This window comes from Panthera uncia, assembly GCF_023721935.1.
Source record: "Panthera uncia isolate 11264 chromosome C1 unlocalized genomic scaffold, Puncia_PCG_1.0 HiC_scaffold_4, whole genome shotgun sequence".
In the NCBI taxonomy this organism is placed as follows: domain Eukaryota; kingdom Metazoa; phylum Chordata; class Mammalia; order Carnivora; family Felidae; genus Panthera; species Panthera uncia.
Genome location: NW_026057585.1, coordinates 2544035 through 2551689, shown reverse-complemented (window position 1 = coordinate 2551689; position 7655 = coordinate 2544035). Strand labels below are relative to the sequence as shown.

At 46.7% G+C, this 7655-nt stretch overlaps 1 long non-coding RNA gene and 1 other non-coding gene across 3 annotated transcripts in view; both read left to right on the top strand.

Annotated features, from left to right (window-relative positions):
* The window catches only part of LOC125912165 (uncharacterized), a 74561-nt gene extending 68930 nt beyond the window's left edge, over positions 1 to 5631 (top strand). The window contains exons 2-4 of one of the 2 annotated variants that reach the window (XR_007454623.1): positions 441 to 570; positions 4317 to 4391; positions 4498 to 5631. This is a non-coding gene — a long non-coding RNA (uncharacterized LOC125912165). The remainder of the gene's footprint in view (positions 1 to 440; positions 571 to 4316; positions 4392 to 4497) is intronic. The other variant, XR_007454622.1, reaches the window with a different exon arrangement.
* TRNAV-CAC (transfer RNA valine (anticodon CAC)) lies at positions 1108 to 1180 on the top strand. Its single transcript has one exon. It is a non-coding gene; the product is annotated as a tRNA-Val (tRNA).
* Positions 5632 to 7655: the final 2024 nt, after the last annotated feature.

Sequence of the window (7655 nt, the reverse complement as noted above, 5' to 3'; positions counted from 1 at the left end):
TCCTGGAAATGGAATCACCCAGGAGTATCAGATAGCTACATATAACTATGCGAGGGGCTTATCCGTGTTACCGCCTAAACCATAGTTTGGATGTTTTTACTACAGAGTACTTAATCCATTCTAAACATATACAAGGGTTTGTGTATCACCTCTGTTGATGGGCATTTGGGTTGTATCCGGTTTTGCCTGGTATGAATGATGTGGCACGAACGTTGGTGTAGAGGCCTCTTTGGATGTTGGCATTCATTTTTCTGGGGGAGTGAATAGCAATATTCCTAGGTAACGGGGCAGGTCAGGTTTTTCACTGTATGAGAAACTGCCAAATATTAGGAAAGTCGTTGTGCTAAATTACAGTGCAATCAAGATCACGCAGTAATACCGTACACACTCCAATGCGGGAGGGAGAGAGGAAACAGCTTTAAAAATACCTATTTTTCCAGGCTTTTCGTCTTCACTTTGTTCCCAATGCTGAAGGCCCCCCTGAAGGTGGCTGTGGTCACACCGAGTCTCACCACCAGCCTATTCGGGAGACTCCAAGGCAGCCCACCCAAGAATCACTCAAAACGCCAAGTAGGAAGAGACCTTCCCTCCCCAGTCGCGGCTCTGCCACTCTTCCGCTCGGTGCCACTCAAGTCGGTTTCTGGCTCTTCCTTTTCATCCTTCTGGTCCGTGACCTAGATTTCACTGGAGCTTGTTGGCCGCGGGCCTCCTGTCAGAGGCTTTAAAGCAGCGCAGGCAGGAGCCCGAGGGACCCCCCCCCCCTTCGCCCAGAGGACACGAAAGAGACTCCGCTCTGCCGGGAGGGCCGCGGGGCAGCGCAGAGCCAACGGGCTGGCGGAGGAAGAGCGCGCACCCGACGTCTGCCCCGGGGCCCCTCGTCCTGGAGGCGGACACCCTGCCTTCGGTGCAGTTCCCGAGGCCAGGCTGCTGAGGGCGCCAGGGTTCCGTCCTCCGGGGCGGGGCGGCGCGGGGTCCTTTGCCGGGGCCGCTTCTGGGGCGCGGCTGTTTCCAGGGCCTTGGGCGGTTCAGGCAAAGTCGGCGGGCCCGATAGTTGTGGCCGAAATGCCACTTTTGGGGGTTAGAGCCAGAGGCCCGGCTGCCTGCCCCGTTTCCGTAGTGTAGTGGTTATCACGTTCGCCTCACACGCGAAAGGTCCCCGGTTCGAAACCGGGCGGAAACAGCTTCCTTTTACCACTACCCCCCCCACCCCACCCCCACCCCCCATCTATTGTCCTTTAAAACGCAAAAAGAACCACGGCCGGAGTCCCACCGCCACCTGAAAGCCTTCTCAGCACTCGACCACCAGGCCTGGCCTCTGTGTGTCTGCTCCCAGTCACCTTGGAGAGCGGGCCACACCCAGTTAGTCACTCCAACAAGGGCACGCAGGACGAGGCCCACTGCAGGTTACCTTTACTTCCACGCATCCGCTGACCTGCTCATCTGGCGCCTCCGTCTGCCCGACGGGCTCACAGCGACCGTGGCTCTGAAAAGCAGCACGTTCTTCCCTGGGCGGCACACTTGCGCAACAGGTGTATTTATTTGCCTGACTAAGGCAAAGAACACAAACCAGCTGCACCTGGGACCCGGGCCAAAGACACGTAGGTGAGGAGTTTCAGGCTCCACCTAATGAGCCCATGGGGACACCAAAGGAGCCCGTCCCCGTGCCGTCATCAGGACAGCTCTGGAGCTACTTCGGAAGTCGCCAAGGAGAGGGCCCCCCCCCCCCCCCCCCCCCCCGCTGAGAGCCGAGTCCTCACCTTACCCATCAGGAAAGTAGGATCAGAAAGAGAGCACGGCCTTGGCTCTGCAACACACACGGCTCCAGCTGGATTAGAGTGTGGCACAGGCCAGTCACCTTGTGGTCAGAGCCCAAGGGGTCGCTGAGGCTGGAAGAGGTGGTGAGCAGCAGGGCAAGGGCTGGGAGCCTTGTGCGGCTGCATTCAGACCCGCGCCGCTGGGAATCGCCTCCGCTTGTGCTCTGTCCGCCTGGGAAATGTCACCTTGACTTTCAGGGTTTTCATCTGCAGGGGCCGAAGCAGGGATCCTGTGTGGGTGGATTCCCCGGGATCGGATCGGTGGGATGGGATTTGGATTTTTCACCGCTACTGCTCAGGTTCGATTCCAATCCAGGAGACTTTGTGGCGCTGTCTCCATACTTAGGATTTGCCTTTTCATCCCCCAAAGTCTGGTGTGCACCCAGGGACGCTTGCAGAAGTGGCTGTGCACTGAGCCCCTAAAATATGGGAGGTCAGGATTCAGTGTCCTTGTAATGGCCAGGCTGGGAGAGGAGAGCTGGGATGAGAAGCCAGGCCAGCGGCTCCCCTCTATTCACCTCAGAAACCCAAGGTCTCACTTCAAGCGTTTTCCTTTAAAGAGAACCTGGGACTTGACTTCATCCCGTCTTTCAACCAAACAGACTGGGGCTTAACAGCAGTGGCAGGACTGAAGGTTTTCAGGGTTAGAGCAGGAAGCCAGGCTGACTGTCTGGTTTCCATAGTGAAGTGGTTATCACGTTCGCCTCACATGGGAAAATTCCGTGGTTTGAAACAAGGCGGAAACAGCTTCCTTTTCTTCAATGTTAATCCTCCTAACAGAAGGAAAAAAGGCAAGGGATTGGGAAATTGGGAAGGACTAGCTGTACCTGTGATTCTCAGGAACCATGAGAAAAAGTACAATTACTACTCACTCACCACTACCTATGAGCCAGTACTCATTTGTCTTCTCATAAGCAGGTTGAGGAGGAGGCCAGGGTGTTACCTTGTTCCCCCCACCCCCGGAAACACAGCAATACCCAATTCAGGTTGGACTTTATATCAGGAAATCCCTTAAAATTCCCTTTGTTTATCTTCTAGCGCCTGAATCTTCTCCATAGGCTCACACTGGATAAAAAGATTGTGTATCTCAAGTATTGCCTAAGGGTACGGCTCAATTTCCCTTGACTCCATAGCAAAATCACAGAAGAAGGTTATTTCCTTGACAAAGCCAAGGTAAAGATATCTAAATCTGTACCTGGATCTCAAGCCAAGGATTTCCAGAGTCAATATTTCCATATGCATACCAATTAAAAGTATATATTTTTGTATGTTACCGAACTAAGGAACCCAACACTCACTCAAAGATACTATATGTGTTTTTCAACAACACAACCTTATTTACATATGCAAAGAGAAAGTGTGATGAAAAGACTTTCAGTAAATCCCTGAGAGTGTAAGCCACTGGAGGTGGACAAGGGAAAGGGTGTGGGGAAGCAGAAACTAACTGAAAGACAAGTATGAAAGAACCTTGCTTAGAGCACCCATGTTAATTTTTTCCTGAACTAAGGTACAGAATGCCTAGTCTTATGTACCCAGGACCCAGAAATATATTGGGAAATATATCAGGAAAATGGAGTTTTCTTAAATGCTATAGGAAAACAGAAAATTGTATCTATGTAAACCAGTCTAGTGAAAAACATAAGGAAAAAAAATTTTTTAATACATGATATAGAAATGAAACCAACTGGGTCAGGAATCCCCAACATAAGACTACACACTGCTAATTATAATGGATTCAAGTCTTCTCAGGTTGTTATAAAAGTAAATTTCAGTTACAATAGGATATTAGAAAAGGGCTAAATATTAAGAGCAGTACAAACCTGTACCAAGCTGAGCACGAAAGAACTAAATATGATTCTTAGACAAAGGCAGAGGGCAAAAAAGTATTACATTGAGTAGAGTTGTATTAAAAAACAAAATTTGAAGGTCTAATTGGCTTTAAGTAATTCATGAATCGGGCAATATCCCAGCTAACAAGTAGAGGGGAGCTTTGCAAGGTTTTTATAGGAAAGAGAATGGGACAACACGGTATTAAGCAAAAGAAAAGAAAGGATGTTTCAGACTGGGTCATCTTTCCTTAGGGGGAGTAGCTAGGATTCCAATTAGGTGGATTACTTCATCTTCCTTTAGGGAAAGGAGAGGGCCCAGGTGACAGATTAACTCATTGGTGCTGACCAGAAAGTTCCAGATTTATTGGCCTAAAATTCTAAAGTTTTTTTAATGTTTATTTACTCGAGAGAGAGGAAGGGAGAATGAGTGGGGGGTGGGGGCAGAGAGAGAGAGGGAGACACAGAATCCAAAGCAGGCTCCAGGCTCTGAGCCCTCAGCAGGGCTCAGACTCACAGACCAACTCACAAACCATGAGATCATGACCAACTGAGCCACTCAGGTGCCCCTATTGGCTTCAAATTCTACTCTCGGAGAGGCAGAAACTGCAATTAAGTCTTGGTTGTCCTGGGGACAAGTGACACTATCTTGGGTCTGTGTTTTTCTTTTTAACAGGTGTAATTGTCTTAGGTCTATCCATAATGTAGTCAGACTGCTTTGCACCGAACTGGCTTCCCTTCATGGCCAAAGGTATGATAAAGGAAAGAAATCTCGAAGTGAAGTTTCACTATTTGCTCTTTGTCTCTAAAACAAAGGAGATTAAAAGAGGAATCATTCAATATTTGGTCTTTTCCAGAGACTCACAAGAGACATCGAAATAGAAAGTACAAGTATTGTTACAGGCAGCTGGTTAGGTTCCAAGAGGATGTCTGGAGGCAAACAATGAAGAGATCAGAGCCAGACCAGAGGTCAGGAGAGTTATAGGCCCTTCCTGGCAGCACTCTAAAACAAAGCCACAAAAAGCTATATCCAACCAGACAGGCCCAAGATAGCTGATGAAGTAGGTTGGAAACCCCTGGCAAAATAAAGAAAAAAAGATGAGAACTCCTGCTTCCAAGCTATTCCCACCCCAAGTAATGAACATTCTACCCCCTCGTTCACAACTGTCAATAAAAGATAGAAACCTAAACCCCACCTTCTCTGAACTTCTCTCTCCCCACCTCCCTCTCCCTCCTGCTTCCCTGCTCTCTATCCCAAGAGTAATAGACTTTACTACTTGTGTTCCTACTCTGCTGTGTTGCACGTCTATCTCATGACAAGACCAAGAACCTTTGCCAACCTGTTTGGGACGGGCCAGGTCGGAGCCTCAGGGTCTCCCTGGGTCACCTGGCAAGAGTATCACGCAGATTTTCTTTAGCAACTTGGGCACATTCCTGAATGTTCAGCCTCCTGAATTGTCGCTGGGTCCTGAACACCTTTTTGGAAGAACTGGTGACCATAAGTCTACGCTAGCGGATATCCTAGAGGATCAACAACTGGGTTTGCAATCCAGTCCCTGGGCCAGGCTTCCGGTATAGGATAGAAGGCCCCAATTGATAGAATTTTTATGTTCAGGCTCCTTGACTTCCAGAAGCTGTTGGAAGCAGACTAAAGCCGACTTTAGCAATCCTATTGTGAAACTTGTGATGGATAAAAGGGCTGAATTTTGGTTGCACATCCCCATGGCTCTTAGCCCAGTAAGTAGTGATTCACTTCTACCTAGGGATTATTCCCTGCAGTCATTCATTCAGCCTGTTTTCATCCTATTCTTCTATCCTTCCCTTGAGTGGGCATTACTCTCAAGTAATTTATTCCTAGTGTCCCTTTTTTTCCACATAGAGATCTTATGATTTCTTTGATTTCTCCACCTCTGCATGTTCATAAGTCTGGCTAACGTTAGAAACTCACACCAAAGACAAGTCACACAGCTGGACACAACCCCATCTACTTTCACAGGATCCCAGGATCCAATTTTGAGGTCTACAGCTGGTGGTTACCTTGGTGTGGGAGCTCTTGTGGGGCAGGCAGGTTTAGAGGTGGAACAGAAGGATTGAATAAACACAACTATCATTCCTTTCCAGGGAAGCAATTTCCTAAAGAAGTTTTTGTCTTATTTTTAATTTTTTAAAAATGTTTTTTAATTTATTTTTGAGAGAGAGAGAGAGTGAGCAGGGGAGGGGAAGAGAGAGACACAGAATCTGAAGCAGCCTCCAGGCTCTGAGCTGTCAGCACAGGGCCAGCGCAGGGCTCAAACTTGTAAACTGTGAGATCATACCTGAGCAGAAGTCAGCTGCTTAACAGTCTGAGCCACCCAGGCACCCCAGAAGCTTTTGTCTTTTGCCAAGTCTAAGTGACCTAGGCATGATTTCATGTTGCAACCCTTGTTGGGTAAGAATTCCCAGATGTATGTTGGAATATATAAACTGGTTCCTTTACTTACTTTCTGATTCTTGTCCCACTGAGATTTGAACTTTGCTTCTGAATTTCTAGTCCAGAGCTTTGATCCCTGGACCTTAAGATAATGTTGGGAGGAGATGGCTCATAAGACTTTTGGAAAAACAAAAATTAGCTATCATAGAAAAACATGCAGTATGGACTTACTCTGTGAACCAGGTATGGTTATAATGTCCAGTGAATTTTCTTAATCTTAGAGTGCCAAAAATTCTTCCCCTTACATCTGTTTCTAAAATTCAGAGTCTTACCAATGTATCATATGCTTCTTGACTTCTCCTCCAATTGACGGAATCACAGGGAGAGCTAAACTATGCCTTTGGAGTAGAAATCCAATATAAAATGATGTAACTTCCAACTAGGTCCCTTTGATTATTGGGTTTGACAAAGAAGTTCCACTGGCTCTCATGTTCAGTATGTGAACCATGCCTAATGGTTTCAACAGGGGTTGGATGGGGGATAAAGAAGAGGCTGATAACTATGGAATGATACTTTAGGGGAGGCAGAGATGAAATTTTATTTCTACTCTTTCCCTCTCTTGTCTGTATATTTCCCACCTATTATCTCTTATTCTTAGCCCTAAAGAGCCATTCAGGACTGTTTTTATCTTATTTCCAAGCAAAATTTTATTTATGCTGATTTTATTCTCTATCCTTCCTAACTGTTCTGCTAGGATCTGTCTACTTTGTAGACTGCTTCTCCTGTCTGTCCTGCTAAATTCCTTTTCCTGTGTGTCTCAGAGAAAGAGACAGAGAATTATTCTCTTATTCATTTATCCATTCTTTAAAGCTAGGTCTTGAGGATATATTAGGTACTTACACACACACTTGGCTTTCTAGGAACTTCCAATATTTTGGAAAATAAGGACAAGTAGACAGTTATTTCATTGGGGAATTCTTAATGTCAAAATGTAAATAAATACATCAGAGGGCATCTAAGTCAGTTTAGAGGGTCAGAAAAATCTTTCAAAGGAAATGACTTCTGGGATGAGATTTGAAAAATGAGAATGAATCAGAACAATGAAGAGGAGGCAGGGAGAGACGGTTCCCCATAGAGGGAAGCACGTGCCTAGAAGTGTGAGAGTGACCAACACGTGGAGATCTGAGAACTGGCAAGAGACTAAGATGATGAGCATTTCGGGATATAGATCATAAGGTATCAGCCATTTTAGAGAAGGAATACAGGGACACTAAATGGAGTTGGGCTGCAGGTATGTAGATTTAGGGTGTAGAAGGGTCACTCAGAATGCAATGTGGCAAAATATTGGAGTCAACTAGACTGGCTGGAGGGAGGCCAACTGTATACTGGTTGTATCAAGGGAGGTTAAAGTGCAGGATACCAGGTGTTGGCCAAACATACAGGTACTTTCCTAACCACCAGATAGAATGTCTGATGTGAGTGAATGAGCTCTCCTCACAAGACACTTGAGCAGAAACTACATGATGTGTCAATAGTCGAAAAGACTCTTGCAGAGGCCCTGGGCGGCTCAGTCGGTTAAGTGTCTAACTTCTGCTCAGGTCATGA